Here is a 20,440-nt window from a genome sequence, read left to right as displayed (position 1 = left end):
CTGAACCCTGTCCTTTTTTTATTACAGCAGTAACACAAGCAGCCAGTCCCAGTATCTTGGATGTTATTCATTCTCCTAGACCCAGGCAATGGGGTTCTGACTCCATTAAATAAAACTCTACAAATCTATTTCTGCCATTCTCAGCTGCCAAATTCTTTGTTTTAAGCATCTCACACCAGTTACTGTGATGTCCCTTCTTCAGCCTTGTCCTAAATCTACTTGTCCTGCAAGGAACAAAGTCTCTTTTAGTGCTTTAACCATATTTCCCCTTTATTCACTTCTCCCCACTCTGTGCTGTGTTAAGCAGTGATCAGAATAAACAGAGATCAGAATGTTATAACCTGACAAGAACTAAATTGAAACTCATAACACTGTCAGAATTAGATCAATGTTAATAACAAGTAGTAAAAAAAAATCACAGTTCTATATGCATATGTGCTTTCAAGCACCCCTATTTTGCAGAATGAGCTATCAATTACTCTAAGGTAAGAATATATGTAAAAGCAAGTAACCATAATGAAAGAAAAGCCTTGAAAGAAAAAGAACAAGATAATATCAGCTTTTCACTGAAGCTAACGTTTTCTCACTGGAGATCTCCCACAGAGGAGGCAGATCCTCCAGATCAGGGCATTTTTATTTTAAAAATGTTATGAAAAGATTATTTTGACAATTTTCAAATTGATAATTTCTGTTTTTTTACTTCAAAATGATCTCATTTTAAACTAAGCTTAACAGAGTAAAAATACATTTCACGCTCTGATCATGGAGTGGAAGAAGCTCTTACAATAAGGGTACTGGGGCACATCCCCACCAGAACATTACAACTCAAATAAAATCTTTCCTTCTCCCTTACTCCTCCTCACCAAGCATGGGTGGTACAGATGCTAACCCAAGGGCACCCCAAAACTGGAAGTACAGACCAGAACTGGGGCTACACAGCAGCTGCACAACAGCCCTTGAATGCGATGCCACTGGTATGCGCAAGTGACATTTGGGTGAAGGCTGGAATGTCCTGATTCCCCAGTTGCCCTGAGGATCATTCATGAGGTAAGCAGATAGAATTTATAGCTTCTTTCTATAATGCAGTCGAACACAGTGGGTTATTATTTTCTTCAAGATCCCTGCCAGCTAAAAAGCATCAAAGCATCATTTCTGAGGTTTCAATATTTCATCTTGATAGCACATGTTTTGATACTATAAATATTTCTGTGGGATTGGGAGAAAAGCTCAAGCCTTTACCTCTAAGCCTCTTCACTGCTTGGTCTCTCCTCGTCTCTTATATCTAATACTCTGTCACAGCAGAAAACTTGCTTCCCTCACTGAAGATAACAGATTCTGTCGCTTCTCCTGCAGACACTTTTATGCTTTCTCACAGCCTGCTCTCTAAATCATGGTAAAAACCTCCCCACAAGGAACTGTCTTGTCTTCCATCAAATCCCCTTCTATGCTTTACCTCTGCCACGAATCCTACAAAGCCCTGCTGCCTGGCAGAGCCTGGGAGGAACCTGGCAGGGACTGCTCCTGGCATGCAAATGGGCTCCTTATACCAGTATGTCACTCTCACTGAGTGTGCGCCTTGTCATCCCACCATAACCCCAGGCTGCCACAGCTGGAGGGCAGGGGCTGTGTTTGCACTTGTTGGCACAGCACCACAAGGCTGGAGTGTTGATTGAGGCCTTCGGGCAGATGTGATAGGTAATACTGGCTAACTACCTAAAGCCGGTCACACTGACGCACACTGATGTATAAGCTATTCATACAGCAAGCCTCTTATTCTTTTCCTTTCAATTTTAAGCTCTTGGGAAGTGTCAGAGTGACCAGATTAAGAAACGAAGCCTTCCTTTGTTCCCTGAACAGGTCTCACATACCTTGGTAGCAGCAAATAACTGCAATTGCTCCTCCTTCCATTTTCCTCACCATCAATTTTAGGGCTAATTTCCTTGTCAGTAACTTTGATTTCTGCAGTCGGAGGATGGCTCATCTGAGATCATTCTAGGCCCTAAAAGTCTTAAGTTTCAGTGCAACACCGAGGCTGGGCTCACATCCAAGTCTGATTTTTGCACACAGCTCTTAGGGAGACCTGCACTGTCAGAACTACTTATTGCTTTTTGGATGAGATGCTAAACTGAAGTCAAACCTTTCAGCATCTCTCTGGGAGTGGAAAAGCATTTAAAAATCCCATGGCAATATTCAGGAAGGGTTAGCATTAGCTGAGCTATCCTTAGCTTGCACTGTTCCCATCCACCCTCCTGCACACACATCTTTAGGGAAATAATTTGTGTTCCAAGCTGTGCCTGAGCTATTTCTAAGTATGTAACAGTTGCGATTTTAACTGGTTTGCTAAATCCACAGGGATGTCTTGAGTACTTTGCAGCAACTATACAAATACGCACACATATGAATGGGCTTTGAACTGGAGGGGAATAACACCGCTATGCTTCAAAGCTTCCCATCCTAGCATGAGACTTCGAAGTCCAGAAGTCTCTTCCAGCACGGGCTGCCTACAAAAGTAAAGAGAAGATCTCTTAGCTGAGCAGCTGTGCTCTCTTAGCCAGTTTCCTTGCAAAAGCTGCCGTGAAAAATAGCAACAGAGGAAACTAAAGGAAATGGGATTGCTAAAATTGGAAGCTTACCAATGTCCCTTTTCCCTCCACAAGGTGTTTATTATCCAGTGTCTGCATAAGGACACCCAGTCAAGGGGCTTCACATCAATTCCCTGCTCTAGGAATGAACTCCTTTGCAACTAGGAGACTGATCAGGCTGGCTTTTATGACACCAATACTTGGATCTCATTGGTAATCAACAGTTCTGACATTAAGATCCCTATGATTTAATGGCTTAAAGATGGATGTAACCTTTATGCTTGAAAGCAGCATCTTTAACCTGAGTTCCAGTTTGCAAGATATTTGCAGGCTGACAGATATGGATTCTCCTTTTTACATGTTTATTCTTCTTTCTCTAATGCAGTGCTCTGAATTGCAAGGTGGTTACTGCAGTACTGTCCTGATGTTGCACTGTGACTGCACAGTTTCCAGCTTAGAGTTTACCCAAGTCTGCCTTCAAAATGCCTTCTGAATGAATTCCTTATCTGTGATCCAGGGATGTTTTTAGGCAGTGGCCATTGACAAATGAGCAATTAATATTCCTTAAGTACAATTATAGTGGTCACAATCTTGGGTTTTCCAGCATCTCAGCCAAGAGGGCTCCTTCATCCTGTTGGAGCGTGTTCAGAGGAGGGCCATGAAGATGCTCAGAGGGCTGGAGCATGTCTCCTATGAAGGCAGGCTGACAGAGTTGGGACTGTTCAGCCCGGAGAAGGCTCAATGGGGACCTTATTGCAGCCTTTCAATACTTAAAGGGGGCCTGCAAGAAAGATTTTGACAGACTTTTTAGCAGGGCCTATTGTGCTTGGACAAGGGGTCCTCAGGGTAAATTTAGCTTAGATATAAAGAAGAAATTTTTTTTCAATAAGGGTGCTGAAGCACTGGAACAGGCTGCCCAGAGAGGTGGCAGATGCCCCATCCCTAGAAACATTCAAAGCCAGGTTGGATGGGCCTCTGAGCAACTTGATCTAGTTGAAGATGCCCCTGCTCATTGTAGGGGGCTTGGAATTAGATGACCTTTGAAGGTCCCTTCCAACCCAAACTCTTGTATGATTCTGTGAGCTACAAATTGTTGCTCAGGGGATGCAGACATCAGGGACATCATGAAGAACGTGATGCCATTACACAACATTATTGTATAGGGTACTCCCTAGACATGTCTCATTACCACAACTTCTGTGGATTACTGTTTTTAGCAATTTAACCTCAGCAAATCAAGAAAAACAGGATTTTTCACTGTTATGCTGGTACCCAGAACTGCCAGGAAGCCATAAACATATCTGATAGGTGAATTTGCCTGCCAAAACTCAGCATTGCCTGCATGGGAATTGGACAGGTACTTATACAGTTTTAGTAGCCTGAAATAGTGCTTATGTTTAAAAGCAGGAGCAGGTTATTTACAGTGCAGCCAAGTTTTCAAGGTGAGGACGAAGAGATGTCATAGAAGGTATTGCACTGGGTGCTTAGAGATGTGCACAGGATCTGTCTTTCAGCTCAGCTCCTCCCTTATTTTGCCTCTGCTCCTTTCATATACTCCTCTTTCCTCTTATACAACTTCTGCTGTAATTATTCATTCTCTTCACCTCCGTCCCTTAGGTCTTTGTCCCCCACTGCTCGCCCTTTGTTCTCTCAGCCCTTGATGTTCTCCTGCAATTCAATGCTCAGCTGCAGTGTGGGAACACTGGCCCTGGTTTGGGCCCTCAGCTGTCTTGAGAGTAGTTTAGCAACCTTCCAAAGAAATAGTTGCTTGTGCACCTCTGCACCACCTTATCCCTCTGCCAAAATGCTACTGTTCTCTAGAAAGATGGCTGGAGCAAACACATTGGCTTCCCATCTCCTTCTAGCTGATAGTCTGGCATACAATGCCAGAACGGATCATAGAGAGCTCTGTAAAGGGCAACACGGAGTGTGACTGAAGGACTGCATGCTTGTCACATCAGCTCAGCTGGCTTTCTGATCCTAACACAGCCAGCTCCAAGAAGCACAGACTGAGAACAAAGATGTAGATGAATGTAAACCACAGAGACACTCCTGAGAACTTCAAACATGCATGGATGTCTCTCAGAATACTGCAGAGGCACTCAGTGACAGAGGCTGCCCGAGTTCAGTCAATAAATCAGTATGGGCACTGGGACTGTGCTGAATCACTGTGCATCAGCTCTTTGGGGACAGTAAGACAGGCAGGCGAGTGCTGGGAGAAAAACCTGCCCAATCCAGCTCTCCATAAATTAACAGATGGCTGCAAGTGGAACCGTCAGGAATTAGCAGGGGGCCATAGGAGTGCTGAAAAGACCTCACTAAGAGGCTTCCACCTTCTCCATACAGACCCATTTGGCCTAAGACTTTCTGCTTATTTTTAGGGATATAAAGACAAAGCAGTAACCACCTGGCTATTCTGCTTCATTGCCTCTGGATGAGAAATCTGCCAGGGAGGACTGCCCTGTCCCCAGGAAGGTGGGCAGCCCACAGTATGGTCCTGCATTAAGTGCTATGCTTGAATATGTGATAATGCACAAACTCCTTCTTATCTCCATATCTGAACAAAAAGAACAAGGCAGAGCTCTCAATTGCGTAAGTACTTTTCTTTTGGCAAGGAAGCTTCTCTGGGCAAGCATCCTGCATTTTTATCCTAGAGAGCAGCGTCCTCTCCTCAGAAAGCAGGTATCTTTAACTTAGTTTCCCACTACATTCTGGAAATTCCATCAGGAGGGAGAAAAAAGTGATTATGTGAATGTTAAAAGATCCAGTTGCTCAAAGCATAAATTCCTGCACTGTCTATGCTAACAGAGTACTTGTGATATGCTGATTTTGCTAACATGAGCAGCCACCTTTCAAGAGTTACTCTCTAATCTAACATGAGCCTGAATCACTGTGGGGCAAGGGGTTCACATCTAGGGCATGTGGTTGTTATATGGGAAAATCTTTTAATAAGCAATTTGAAATAAGTACTTTTCAAGATTAAAAAAAATCTAATTCCTGTGGATTTAGGTCAACTTCACAATACAGTTGAGGCAAAGAAAGGTTTTCAAGTAGCATTAGATAAAGTATCCTTTTAACACAGGTTCCAGGGCTCTACAGTGTTTGAAAAAGCATGTATTATAGATGGCAGATAGATGTGGCTACAGCATACTGGGTTGTTAAAGCTGAATTAAACTTTTACTGTGATCCTCACTTAAACCTCTCCTATTGCTAGTTTTTTCATACACTGTCCTGGAATAGAAGTTAATTTAGGGAAAATACTTTACACAGAATTGATGCACTGGTGTGAGAACAAAACAAACCTACCATTCCTCATTGGCTCCAGGGGCGGGTTTGTGCCCAAAATGCTCCCATTTGGCTCAGATGTTTTTTGTACTTAAACTTGAACGGGTTTGAGTCAAAACCAAAGCACATCTGTTCAACGATTTTAAAGCCAGAAGTATTTAACATTTTTCCCTTGATGTGCACGATTTGACTCACTGCCCTGTTGTACTGACATTACTGGAGGGGCTTCGTGCATGATTTAGAAAACAAATCAGCAACACAGGACACCCAAGACGTCAAGTGGGCACACAGCATGCCATTGTGCTGGTGCAGGGCCAGGAGCTTCTTTAGGGGGGCAATTCCGAGAGGCAGTAGCTGTCAACTCCCAGTTCAAATTGAGTTCTGAGCTCAGCAACAGAGGCAAACCACCTCCCATTAGGCAGCCAGCTGCAGGACTGTGTTTCCTTGAGAGGCAGAATTGCCTGTTTCCAGCCAGAAATACATACCCTTGTTTTAAGGAGAGAAAAACAAAGCACTTCCAGACCAGCAGTGTAGCCCTCTTTAACCTGAACGCCAGGAGTGTCTCTCCTTATTAGTATCACTTAGACCTGCAAAGCTGCTTTCCTGCACTAGGCTTGCTGAAAAAGAAATAAAGAAAAGCATATGCATATTCTGAAACCTAAATCTCTGAAAGACAGGAAAATATCTGCTGGTTTACTGTCAATTGTTTTATTAGCTGCACTGTTTCTACTTAATCAACTGTTTTATTTATTGGAGAAAGTGTCAGATGGATTTGTTTTTAAAGGCTGTAATTAAGCACAGTCAGGAGTCATTAGATTATTCACAAAGCCTGCTGTTTCCCATTAACTAATAGCAACTACCAAAACAAGGGAGGGAGGGGGTATGGACTAGGCCCAGCTCCAAGTGTAAAAGTATTTTAAAGGGCAAAGGCCCACACTATGCTTAGAGATCATATCTTCATGCTATAGAATACTGTACCTAGCAATTAATTCCTTCCAAGCTGGAGCTGAAAACTGCCTCCATCTGAAAACTGAAGTTAACAAAGGATTAAACTGTCACTGTTTGCGTAAAAAAAATGGGCTTTGAAGATTGATTATACCATGAATCACCTTTTATCTTGGGATCAGCCATTTAGATCTGATGCAGGTTCTGCTTTTTTGCTAGCACTTTTTATCTAGGTGGAAAAGAAAATGGATGTTGTGGTATGGGATGTTTCTGGCTTTTCTATCTGCTAACCAGTATTAAACTGCAAATGTCACTGGAGAAAAGGAGGAGAGTATAAAGGTAGCAGAAAAGGAAACTCTCCAGAATAAACACGGTCCTAAGAGCCCATCTTGATCTGAGACAGAAAAATATTAAAGAAATACCTTTGTTGCACCTGTAATAAAAAAAAAAGCCATGAGAAAATGTTTGGCCACTGTTCGTGTCACACCATATTATGTTGGCATTCCCATTTGACGCGCAGACTTGTCAGTTTTGGCGTAGCTGTGAACTGCAGATGCTTTTAAAATAAGGGATAGAGGAAAACAGAAAAAACAGAACCTGTGCTGACTGCCTACTCCAGGTCTAAAAAGGTCTGAGAGTTGCTAGTCATACAGACAATTTCCCAGCTGCACTAACACTGAAGGGGGAGAGAACATACTCAGGTATTCTCTGTCCTTTCTCTTTCAAGCTGGTTTTCAAATCTCAGAACAGAAATATTTCCTCTCTTTCTAGAGACCAGCTGTTCAACAAGAGGTGGGAAATGGAGGCAGCAACAGAGAAGCAGAACAGAAATCTGCTCGTATTGGCATGGCTGAACTTATTAACTCATCCCTTGGCAGACAGCATGTTAAAACACAAGACAATTCGCAGAGGATTTTCCCACCTGTGAAAATGAGTTATAGTCCCTTTTTGCTGCCTCTCCAATGCTAGACATTAAACCAAGTGTGACTGGTGAGGGGCATCCTTCATCCTCAGTAACTGACTTGCAGTGGTTGGGGTTCATCATGTGTGCCACCTTTTGCTGGTTATCCCCTCCTCCAGGAGCCAATGTGGACATTGTGGAAAGGGAACTGAACTGAGGACAGATTACATAGGATGGCAAGCTGCAGGCACTGACAGGCCAGCAGCAGCCACTCACACAATAGAGAGCAAAAGACATATTGCACAGCAAACCACCCACCCAGTGCTGTGCTGCTGAGGAGCATCTCAATACAACCACATCATCAAAATCCTCCAGCCTCCCTCAAAGGTATCTCTACTGATGACAGACCCAGACTAAAGCCTGGAAATCCTCCTCCATGTGTGCTTTTACTTTGCTTCATTTTAGTGCTTTGCATTCATGTGTGGGGCTAACATCCCGTAAGATTTTCATATAAGCATTGTTCCTCTTCTACTCTTATGAAGGAGAATGTGATGCATGGGGAGCTTTAAATAGTGATGCTTCTGTGTCAGAGACAGCAGGCCAAAACCTTGCTTTTCCTTTTGGAGGGATGAGTAATAAATTAAGATGATCCTTAATATCTATAAGAGTTGTGTCTTCAGTTTGTGAGCTACTCCCCCAAAATGTATCTCCACTGGCAAACGAGGCTAAGTGAAGTTGTCAACTCTCTCAAGTTGAAAGGCTTTATTTGCCCTTGTGGTAAAAAGCTTCATAGTGCCTTGGGACAGAACTGTTAAGTCCAGCCAAGATCCCAGAGCAGTGTTTATAGTTCCCAGGCCATGGAGCAGCTGGCAACTCATGACTGAGACCTTGAGTATGACTATGGGAAGCCAGTGTAGGAAGCAGAAATCAGTTTGATATGCATGTGGGTGTTTTGAGTTGTTAAGGACACACACTCCAGTGTTCTGTAGCAGTTGTGCTTCCTGAGGACTTGTGGCATTGTGACAAGCATACAGTACCCCTACAGATCTGAGAGCCTGTTATGTTTCAGAATGCTTTCCTCTACCTTCAGATCTCTTTACCAGCCAATATGGGAAATATTTCTGGGCGCCTTTCCAGAAGCCTTTGAACTGATGCACTTGTGCAGCAAAACTCAAGTGGTACTTCACGTCCTTTTCACCTTGGTATTTGCACTGCATAAAGTATGTGCCCAACCTTTGGATGCCCACTGGCTTATTGTCTATTTACCAAAGCAGGAAGTACCTAAGAAGGAACAAAACTCAGTTAATTCTGACAGATCAATAGTATCTCACACATACTACTCGCTCAGGATTCTTAACCATCATTACTGATAATATAAGCATTAAGCTCTCCAGGTAGGTTTCCCTTCTGAATTTACACCAGTGAGGTGAGATCTAACCTTTCTTCATATTTCCAAAAGTCAATCAGGCTGCCATTGAAAAAACAGACTAAAACCACCAGCCCTTGTTCTATTCCTGTTTCTATTTAAAGGTGATAAACAGTTGATTTTACGTAAGATCTCATCAGCATTCCTTAGTCAGCACGATTGTTCTGGACTTCCTGGCAAACTGAGCAAGTAAGGTTATTTAGGAGGATGGATGGAAAGGGAAAGTAGACAACATGCTGCCACCTTTTGGTTACAGAAATGAGAACAGGTGTTATCTGAACAGAACTATCCAGTGGAAATTAAGACATTTATGCTTGTCGTCTGTAATAGAACAACCTGGAAGTCCATATAGTGTGAGATGCATCCCTTCGTGTTCTAAATGGTTGCTATGAGCTTGGCTCACCAATTTCACATTTGTTCAGTCTTCTTTGGGCTAATTAATAATTATCAATCAATAATTAATAATTCTCTTATGATAATTAATAAATTTCTCATTTAAAACATACAGGGTTGTGTTCACTCACCTAGAATTAATGCTTTGCATCACTAAACTGATTTGAGGAACACAGCTGCAGAAATAGAAGATACAAGATCTCATTAATTTAGTAGCTTGTAAGTTATTGCCTGTCATAACTTGTGTTGGGCTAAGCATGTGCACACACGTAGTTAAGTTAATGACACTTTCATTATTAGGTTTGTTATCAGTATGGTCAGTACATTACAACTTTTAACCTTAACTGTCTGAGCGAGATTTTCTGTGCTGGCTGACTGCTGAGGACCTGAAGGGTATTTTGTTTGCTTGTTTATTAAAACATGGGTTCAGCTGTCAGTGAGAATGAAACATTGAAGAATGCTCATCTTAATAAAAGAAACACAAGACTGTTCTGGTAAAGGGTGATGCAGAGTGTCAAAATCTAACAGAGGAGCTGTCTGCATCTGGGATGTGCTTCTCACTGCTCCTATGAGTCACTGCACAAATTTGGGCCAAGCAACAACCCTCTGAAAATCTCAGTGCAAACATGTTCTGTAAAAACTTATGGGAGCTTGTGAGCTCAAGTCCATGAATGTTCTGTCACTCTCAGCTCCTGTGTGCCAGAGGCTCTTCACATTTACTGCACATACAGATTCAGTGAGTGTGCTCCATCCTAGGGCACAAAAATCCATCAAACACTTGACCTTCTGTTTCTCAGTGCTGGCACTGAGTTCTCAATCTCTCCTCCTGGCATGGGTAATGTGAAGGGTGATCCTGTCTGACTGAAATGCAGGAGGGACAGGAATTCTTCCAACCACTGAAGCAGTGCTGGTAGGCCTATAATGCCCTATACCAGTGGCACACTGGTCCTTCAGACCTGAAGCCCTTGGTGGTCTGCAAGACTGAGCTCTGGGAGTACTTGCTAGGGTGCTGAGGGTCCCTCAGGAGCACCAAGACAGTATCCTAAGGGTTTCTGTTCATAGGATCACCTTACAGGACACTGCTCATGCAACCCGTGCTTCTGTATACTAGCGCATGACCCACCTGGAACAGCCCCAGCCAGCCAACCATGAGCGAAGCTGTTGCAGCAGACCTGAACCAGGCCCTTATTACCACAGCATGCTGTTGTTACACTCCACACATGGGTGCTTATGCAAAATGTCCCTGTCTCAGGATAGACTTGCAGACCTTTAGTGTATTAATGGTGCCACCTACACTGCTGCACCATGCTCCAAAAACTGGGAGTTAGAAAGCACACTTGCACCTTGAAGAGTTCCAGAAGTATCCAAAGGACCACAGACATGAGAAAACCACTAGGAACTATCTTTCTTACGCACTGAGCACTCACTGACAGTCCCAGCAGAGACACTTAGCACCTTCACAGACACTGTGATACATACATATAGCTCTGTCACCCATGAGGAAAAGGAAGAGAAGAACTGATTTTATCTTGGTCTTTTTAAGGAGGGAGGTGATACATTGATTATGGTGCAGTGCACTTCTTAACCTTTCAGGGTGGAGGGCATCCTGTTGTCTTTCACAGGTGAGGATCACACCATCAGCAGTCTGGGTCAGTGGTGGGAAACAGCAAGACACATCCTTCCAGAGGTAAATCAGGCTTCCTTGTCCTACCAGTAAATTCCCTTAAGCCTCTTTGCAACCAGAATTCCTTCTCTCCATCTCAGCACTCTTCTCCCACACACCTCATGAACTGTTTTAGGATTTTATCCATTTAACCTACACACACAGCACCAGCACAGACACAGAGTTGTCAAAAGCAGTCACTGGAGTCACATCAGGTTAGAGAGGCAGGGAAATACCTGGGATCACCAGGCCTCTCAGGGATGAGTCTGTCATTCTCTTCCATCATTTTTAAGGAAGCATATCCAGCTTGTTGGTATAAGAGCTGTATATTGCTGCTCAGTGCACAGAATGAACCACGGCATGGAGATGAGTCAGGATTGTGCAATGAATCAGATCTTGCCCAGAGGATCCTGGCTCTTTTGTTGCAGAAAGTGAATGCAATGACTGCAGGAAGAAAAGAAATAAGTGGCTGCTGGCATTTGTATGCTGCTCAGAAGGACTGGATTCTATTTTTGTCTTTTGCACAGACTATTAGTCACTTAAAAACCCATTTTTCAGGGGTGGCCATTAACTGGGTGCAGCGTTTTGCTGAAAACCTAAATTCTAACCTTGTGTTTTTAAGGCTAAAAATGTAGCTGGCAATGTAAAGTAATGAGCTGTAATGTTACCACTCCATACTTTATGAGGATGGTACCAAATACATTGAATGTGCTTTGTGAAACTCACAGTTCCTACACTGAGAAGTCCGTAACAAAATTACTAAGTCTGTGTTTGGAGCAGGATTTGAGCAATAAACAGTAAGGCACAGAGTCCCACATCAATCATCGAAATACTGAATAGCTGCTCATTAAGTGACTGCCATCCTTTCTGTGCACTAAATAGGCTCACGTTATTAATGACTACCTGCAATCAAATGCAAGGGAAGGCAAATCAAAGTTCTACAGACAACACGGATTCTGGCGTTTTCTAACTTCAGGATGTTTGACTTTGCAGCCTTAAAAGCCTTTATGCGATTTTTGTGTGGAAAGTAAAGATGCATTATGTAAAACAAAGCATTAAGTACCATAAAAGGAATCCTTGTAGCTTAAAAAGTGCATTAAGACTGACGTTTTTGAGACTTTACCCTGATAACTGTGGATTAGCTTAAACCTATATACTTATCAGAGCAGATTATTTGAATTGTTAAAAGGTCCCTAGCGTTTTGAAGTAGTTGAACTAAGCTACTGTCAAACAGTACAGAGAGAGTGCAACTCTGTACAAACAGACTTAATAATAATATGAAAGACATTTCAAGAGACAGGGGAAGTGTAAATTAATGTATTTTGGTATTTTAGCTAATTATTCCCTTTAGAAAACTACACTGATGAAATTATGCTTATAGCTAACGTATTCCAGCATCTGTGTCCCATGCTTCAGTGCCTAAAGTTGGCACACTTGGCCCTGGGTCTGCGGCACTGCACTAAGTTGGTCTTACAGCTCCTTCTCTATATTCATAAGGATACGCACTGCTTGCGCTGTCAGTAATAGATCTTGCCTTTTAAATTCAAGCTGTAGGAAGTAAAACCCAATCCCAGTACATCAGCCAAGAGGATAGGATCACCCTTGTAAATTAGCTACTAGAACACCAATGATTTTCATGTTCATGGTTCTACACAGAAAACCTCTTTCTGTATCCACGTTCATCTGTCCCTCTGCTTCACAGAGCTGCCAGAAATATGCTTTCCCAATACCTTTAACTGAATTTACACAAACACACAACAATCCTGTAATCTCTGAACGTGTGACTGAATTGCCTTCCTCTGGACTTCCTCCCTGGATTCCTACAAGCTCTTCTGAAAGGCTGATTCTGGATTCAGTTTTGGAAAGGTTTGTATGTAAACCATCAGGATCTCTAGCATTTAATCTATGAACATTCTAACAGAACAACAAACAGCAAACGTCAATAAAAGAAATTTTAATTCACCATTGTTTTCATGTTCATCACCACCCCATGGTTGGCTGGGATCAATTTTCCCTTTGCTTGCTCATTCCCTGTTCTGCATTTCCCTGCCATGTTGTCAAACATGCAAAGAACTGGTTTATCCCGCACCAGCATCAGCTTTTTACCATGTTACTCCCCCAAATACTGTGCAAAGCTTAGGTGTAGCCTGCAGGTTAGGACTGTGCTCTTTCTGTTTCAGTTTCAAGGCTTGCATGTGAAGTGGTAGGATTAAACAGAGCCCTTTACAAGGTATCTAGCAGCTGTGCATTTGGCAGTTTGCAAAGATGCGGGGTACCTCATTCAGTGGTGGAGTTATTTTCCTTGTTATGTATCATTTGATATGTAATTCAGATCCAATCGCACTACCACGTCAGTGTACAATCTATTCCATTTAGTCACAGTAAATTACACACTCATCATTATCCTATGAAACAGCATAGTACCAGTGACTCAATTACACCTGACAGTCAGATTGCTCTATGTTCAGTGTCTTCCTATTATGCCTGAGCTTCTTGCCGTTAAGTTCAGCGACGGTCTTCTGTTGATTTAAAACCAGTAGGAATTGAAGAGATTTTAAGAAATAATGTGAAAATTGCTATCATTAACTTTTCCCAAAACATTTACTGAAATAAAAAAAAAAAAAACTTTTTTTTAAATTTCATTTCCTTTGTTTTTCTCTTCTCTTTGTTGTGCTTCTCACTCGCCTTCTCCATCAGTTTGAAAAACTAAGTCCATAATATCACCTTTGAAAAGGGCTTTGAGAGCTGTAAGTCAAAAACTCCTCTTTGTAAGTGTCACTACAATCAATTTCAGACCATCTTTCCTCAAGTTAACTTGTATTACCCAGTAGTAAAGCAGATTAAGCTGCCCCTCATAATACAACTGAAAACTGGGAAAAATCCAAGACTATTTTCAGCTTCAAACTTGGTTTAGCCCAGTTAAATTTCAGAAGAGGAAAAAGAGAGCTAAAATCAGTTAAAGACAGACCTCTCTTGTTCTCTTACCTGGTCCTAAGCATGCAATTTCATCCACCCTAGTCCTCAGCTGCCTCTTTGTTAAACAGGGTAACACATGTTGTCAACCTCATGAAACCTTTTTTACCAGGACTGAGTCAGTAAAATCCAATGGCAGTTAAAACTATATCAACAGATGAAAACAGTAAATGTAAACCACATTTATGCTTTCTGAAGCCCCCTGTAAATGTGCCCATCAGGACACCACATCAGTTACTAGAATACAACAAAAATCTTGCTAAAGTTATAATAATAATTTCTTTTAAAAGCAAGAAAATTCTCAGTGTATCAGAATGAAACAGATAATTCTAATCCAAGATCCATGGAAAAGTAAAATTGTTTAAAAAATCAATTTCCTGGGTCTATAATGGATATGCAATACCAGTTTGTCTGAGTGTAGCAAGATCTCAATAATTCATACATAATCACATACTGAATACTGTAAGTCTGACTGCAAAAAGTGCAACTTCGTAAGTTGTTACTATGGTTCTGGAGGAAATCCAACCATGCTGAGAAAATCTGTGCTGAAAAAGCTTCTAAGGAGAGGTAATATGTTCTATTACATGAAATCAGACCAAATACAAGGACTGTAAGCTTGAAAGCTTGTTTATTTCACCAATTATAGATGATAAAATAGAAGAAATGTCTTCCTACAAGCCTAACTTTTCTTATAGATCACCAAAGTATTACTTCAAAAGCATTGACAAGAAACACTTCATTATGGTTGATGAACATTAACAAACAAATGGACATCTGAAATGACATAATGAAACATGGCCATTTGGAACTCTTCCTTCACCAATAAAGCCGAAAATAACTTAGAACTCACACAGAGCAGAAGACTTGTAGTAATTTTCACTGTTCTCTACATAGCTCTAAAGCCATGGGAAGCTAGTGATTTTCCTCTACTTATCTGGATTTTCCTCATAGCAATGAAAAGAGCAAAAATAAGACATTTTAAAGCTCCAATGTAAAAACATAAAAAATAGGTGGAAAAAAAAATCACTGGCATGGAAAAACTTGGAAAGCTTTTTAGTTCATTTTATCTTTCAGTTACTACAGTTCAAGTTCATGGTGTCCCTTAGACCATAAGAGAAGCTTTGATTTCAGGCAGACTCTGCAGTTTTGCATATCTTACCATGCTCTTTAGAGGAGCACACTGTGATCTGTGGTTTTCAAAATGACTCCTGTTCTCAAAGCAATATCTGAAGTAATGTTAGAGATCTTAATCACCAGGCACTGACATTTGCTGTTTATTCAGACCAGCTGGAAAGCATGTATGCATTTGACATTTATTGTGGGCGAATTTGGACAATTTTATGATTCATGATTTGCAGCAAATGATTTCTGTATGTGTGCATGTGAATTCTCTGGCTTTATCTTCACACTCAGAACTTCTTTGGAATAAGTATTACTCAAACAACACCCATTAGCCTGAGCATGTCTGACTGAAACACTACCCTGAAGCCATGGTTCCGTAATTGCTAAGTTTAATTTGCTGGCTACCTAGATTGTCCTTCACATCACACTTACCAATGGCCTCTACAGCCTGAACTCCTGGTGGTCCAGTTTCTGACATGTTCCCATTCCTGCTGACCCGTGTTTGTACCTCCAAGCCTCTTGCGTCAGTACTGAGCTCCTGATTTCATTGTCCTTGGAAAAGGAGGACATGCTATCCCCCTGGAATCCTGGCCAGCAAGCTGCACAAATTCAGAAGTAAATACCAACAAATAAAGAAAATCAGAACTTAAGCAAATACAGCTGTTAATCTCTCTTTCAATTATGAGAGTGAGCAATACCTCAGCAGTAACTCTGGAAAGCTCACTGGGTCAGCAACTACCATTAATAGCAGAAAATGTTATCTGTGGGAGTTATCGACTTCTAAATTCAAGTACTTCTATCTTGTGTCACGACCAGTGTTGATACTGACCAGGAGCCATAGCAAGCAGAGATGGACTGTAAAATCCAGGTTCTCCAGTGACTCGTAAATATGGGAAGACTTTCAGGCCCAGATGTCTACATCTCCAAAATCACACCTAGAACATCCAGCCACATCATACTTGAAATCATAGAATTCTGGGTTAGAAGGCACCTCCAGCATCATCTTGGTCCAACTTTTCCAGGCAAAGCTTTACCTAGACTAGATGTTCCAGCACCCTGTCCAGCTATTAAGTGTCCAATGTTGGAGAATCCACCACTTCCCTGGGGAGATTATTCCAGTGGTTGATTGTTCTGTGAAAAATTTTCTCTTGTATCCGATTGGAATCTCCCCAGGAATAATGTGTGCCATCACCCCTCATCTTTTTCATGTGACTAATTGTAAAAGGGGAGTCTCCATCTTCTTTGTAGCCACTCTTTAAATACTGAAACAGTATAACACAGAGCCTCTCAACAGTGGAATAAAGTACCTACAATACAATATGGCTCTATGATACAACATTAAGATACCATAATCCCTGTCTGGATATTTTAGTATGCCCTTCCTATGCATCCTGGGCTTTTCAATCTCCAAGTGCTCGATCTATGCCAAAAAGATTTACAAATTTTCAGTTCTCTTCTACTTTAATTTATACAGTGACACAAAAATGGGGGTTTTTGAGAAAGCTTGAGCTGGGCCACCAGCCTGTCAGATGGTGTGAAACTTGGCTGGATGGCCAGGCTCAACCAGTAAAAACAAACACTTGACATGTAAGTAGTGTAGAACACAGTGTGCAGCATCTTGACCCGAGGCCCAGAGGATGACACGACATGTACCCAGAGCAGATTTATGGAGTGGCTGACATGAGGACTAGCAGGACTTAATCCAGAGAGCTCAGTCAATTTGAGGATTAGGGCAACAGATACCTCCGGCTTAACAGAGGATAACCCCAGGCATCGGGACACGCAGGAAACCGGCTGGGCATCAGCCCATGAAAAGGACATGTAGATGAGGCCTTCAGCTTAGTGGTGACCTTGGCAGTGCTGGGGTAATGGTTGGACTTGATGATCTTAAAGGTCTTTTCCAGCCCAGATGATTCTATGGTGGTATTAGGCTGAGCATGAGCCCATTTAAGTCAGCAGTGCTCCCTCACTGCAAGTAAAGCAAACTTCACCCTAGGTTCACTGACAGAGGTGTGACAGGGAGTATATAATTCATCCCATAGTCATTACAACAGAGCAAAACTTTTCACAGAGGCTGACAAATTCTAGTTTAACTAAATGTTTATCCAATATTCACAGAATAAAAAGTAGCTTTTCCCAGCATAATGTAGCTGGGAGATTAAGGCAGCAGTCCTTGCCGGAGCAGGGAGTTTCTGGAGTAGTTTTCTGCCTTCAGTAGAAGGGTAAAACAATGAACAAGTTGCAAAGTGGTGTTTAACAGTTCATAAAAAGACTGACATAATACTGTTGCACATGACAGCAAGTAGTGCTATAGGAGGTATCATCCAGTCCTAAAATCCTGAGTTCTGCATGCACAGACAGTGAGAAAAAAAATGAAAGAAGATAAAGAACAGTTTCTGAAACAATAAAAGAGAGAAAAGAGGACAGAAACACATGGGTGTTGGCAAACAAAGTCCTTGGAGGTAATGAAGAATCTTCCCTGCAAACTTGGTGACTTCCTTGTCAGAGATCACAGCACTGTCTCAGTGTGCCCTAATACCACTGCCTTTAACACCCCTCATTTTACAGCAGTTTCATTGTGATGGCTGCTTTCAGAAGCACCACTGCTTTTAGCAAAACAGCAATACCACATTTTATACAGTGTGTGCCATGGGATTCCAAGCAACACGATTTTGAACTGTTTCCTTGAATCCTTTATCTACAAAGCAAAGCCTTTCTACCATTTGGTCACATCGTCCTAAGCACAGATAATTTGAAGCCCCACGCATGCACAAATACATGGCTTTGAAAGGATGAGTTTATCTATCTGTGGTCATCAGCACTTTGTGTTTCAGGTCCTAGTGGCTTTTTAAAACCCCTAATGGGTTTTAATTTTGCACATGGTTTTGCCTGATTAATGTTATTTGTACTGCTCACACTATGTTCTTGTTTATTAAAAAGCAATTGAGAAGGTAATTGAGCTCTGCACTCATGGGTTTTAAAAACTATTTAAATGCCTTCTTTTGTTAAAATAATACAATAAAAGACTTACTAAAATCAAGACTGAAAGGCAGCATAAGAGGTGGCAAAGGTAAGTGCTGCTACCTTAGTGGAAGCAGCAGCATTGGCTGTAGGAGATGTCCGGAAAAAGGAATACTCTTCAGCCAGGCCAACCAGCCCCAAGAATAAACACCCATTTGAGGACCTTTGAGGTCAAACCTCGGAAGAAAATAAGACTCAAATGAAATCTGGAAGTCCCACTAACCACCCCAGAGGCCCAGCACCTTCTTCAAAGCAGTGCATGCTAATGAAGCCACAGCAAACATAAGGAGGATGCAGTACCACCATACCAATTAGCTGGTGCTGAGTGACACACAGAGATTGGAGACAGTGGGGCAGTTTCAAGGATAGCTGTTTCCTCAAGGATGGAACCTGTCACACAGGTATGCTGCTCTGCAGAGACTTCAAGGAAATTGTTTCTTCAGTGCTGATAACCTTCCATTGTCAGGTCCCATTAGCCACTGGTAGACATCAGAGCCCAAGAACGGCAGCATATCAAACGAAATTGCTCTAGAGCAAGACAGAAAGGAAATTACTAGTTTGACAGAAAGGACATCACTCTTCAGGGGCCTTTATCATCTTAGGTTTCAAGTCACTACACCATTTTGAAGTTCACTTGGGGGAAAAATTAGTCACAGAATCGTATGGTTGAAGTTGCAAGAGGGTATGACAGCAATGCAAGCATAACCATAATCTTGGACACAGGTAACCAGATGCAATAATTATTGGCCATCAAACCAATTCACATGAGAAGATGTATCCAGGACACCTCTCATGGCTTTTATCTTTATTTAGCTTTATTTCTGCCTGAATAGAGTTCTATTGGTTTCAAGAGCCTTTGTCTGCCAGGGAAAGTAGCTGGCTGTGTCACAGCTGACGCAAGAGGTTACCACAAACAAGTTTCCCATTTGACTCCAGAAAGTCACATAGTCTGGTTTTGTTTGAGTAAATTCCCAGTATTTCCTTTCCTTTTTAAGATGGGTCAAATAAACTCCCATACAATGTTATACACCCATACAACATGAAAATGCACAAACTCACTGCTGCATTGTACGAACTGAATCAGTATAAAAGTGTATTGCAGATACTAAAACTGACAATAAATACCATTTTATAAAATAACTATTCTTAATGATAATTTAATCGTGTATGTAAAGGTACTGAAATGGATTTTCCTTAAAATTACACACACCTTCGACCCACTGGCAAACTTCTGGCACCACTTAAAATAAAGGGTATGAGCCTGTTCATAGTAACAGTGACTCCATTAGTGCCCCTGACAGCTCTAAAGGTTTAATCATGCAGACAACTTGTATGTCAACCTGACACTGCAGGATAAAATTTGTCCTCTTATTATGCTTTGAAAACCTAGGAAACTGAACTTTAAAACATCCTGAAATACTGAATGTACTACAAAGTTGCAGTATTTACCACTCGAGTTACAAGCATGAAAGTGAAAATAACACTGCAGAAAAGCTCAGCTATTCAACCTTAATGGAAAGGGGGGGGGGGGGGAAGGTGTATTATATAGTAATACACAGTCTACTGCTTTGTTTACCTTCTTGGGCTGACCCTGTCATCATGGCTTGAATCACAGCCTAAAGCCTTGTTGGCTCAGAAACTGCCATACAGTTGCAGGACGAGATGCCAGTGGGAGTTAGGACTGCTAATGCTATAGCTGTGTTAATTGCACATGCCTCAGCGCTTCCTAAAACACAATAAATCAGCTTCTTGTTTGTTCACTGAGCTTAATGCCAACACCAACCTGAAATCTCCGCCTATCAGTGCAACACTCCTTGACTTGGGTGCACAGCTAAGATGCAAGGCTGCTTTGCACAGAACCAGGAAAACTCCAGGCTCTACCCCTGTAACATATTTTCAACACGTAATGAGACAAACTGCAGGCTGGGAAATTCCTGGAGCACTGGCTTTGGTGTGAGATAAAGTTGTATCTCTCTTAAAACAATTATAAAATGGATTCAGAGAGATGAATCCTTACCTAAGTCTGGGGTTTATTCAAGTAACTTCAGAACTGGACATGTGAAAACAGGGTATCTCCCCCCAGTCTGTCTTGTAGAATGTGCTAACTCTTGATATTCGATTTGATATTC

At 41.7% G+C, this 20,440-nt stretch overlaps 1 long non-coding RNA gene across 5 annotated transcripts; it reads right to left on the bottom strand.

The window, feature by feature from the left end:
• Nucleotides 1-218: 218 nt before the first annotated feature.
• LOC133215676 (uncharacterized) lies at nucleotides 219-15,819 on the bottom strand. Of its 5 annotated transcripts, XR_009726455.1 has the most exons (8): nucleotides 15,723-15,819; nucleotides 13,637-13,714; nucleotides 12,926-13,109; nucleotides 11,315-11,639; nucleotides 9,664-9,708; nucleotides 8,798-8,994; nucleotides 6,353-6,484; nucleotides 219-1,075 (listed from the first exon to the last, which is right to left on the bottom strand). It is a non-coding gene; the product is annotated as an uncharacterized LOC133215676 (long non-coding RNA). The 5 variants fall into 5 exon arrangements; XR_009726453.1 differs by having other exon boundaries at nucleotides 9,664-11,639; XR_009726454.1 differs by having other exon boundaries at nucleotides 8,947-8,994; nucleotides 9,664-11,639.
• Nucleotides 15,820-20,440: the final 4,621 nt, after the last annotated feature.

This window comes from Neopsephotus bourkii, unplaced genomic scaffold (genome assembly GCF_033783945.1).
Source record: "Neopsephotus bourkii isolate Nb327-2 ecotype Australia unplaced genomic scaffold, CSIRO-AGI_Nbou_v1 NB_994, whole genome shotgun sequence".
In the NCBI taxonomy this organism is placed as follows: Eukaryota; Metazoa; Chordata; class Aves; order Psittaciformes; family Psittacidae; genus Neopsephotus; species Neopsephotus bourkii.
Note: the sequence above shows the minus strand (reverse complement) of the source record. Positions and strands in the feature narration are given on the sequence as shown.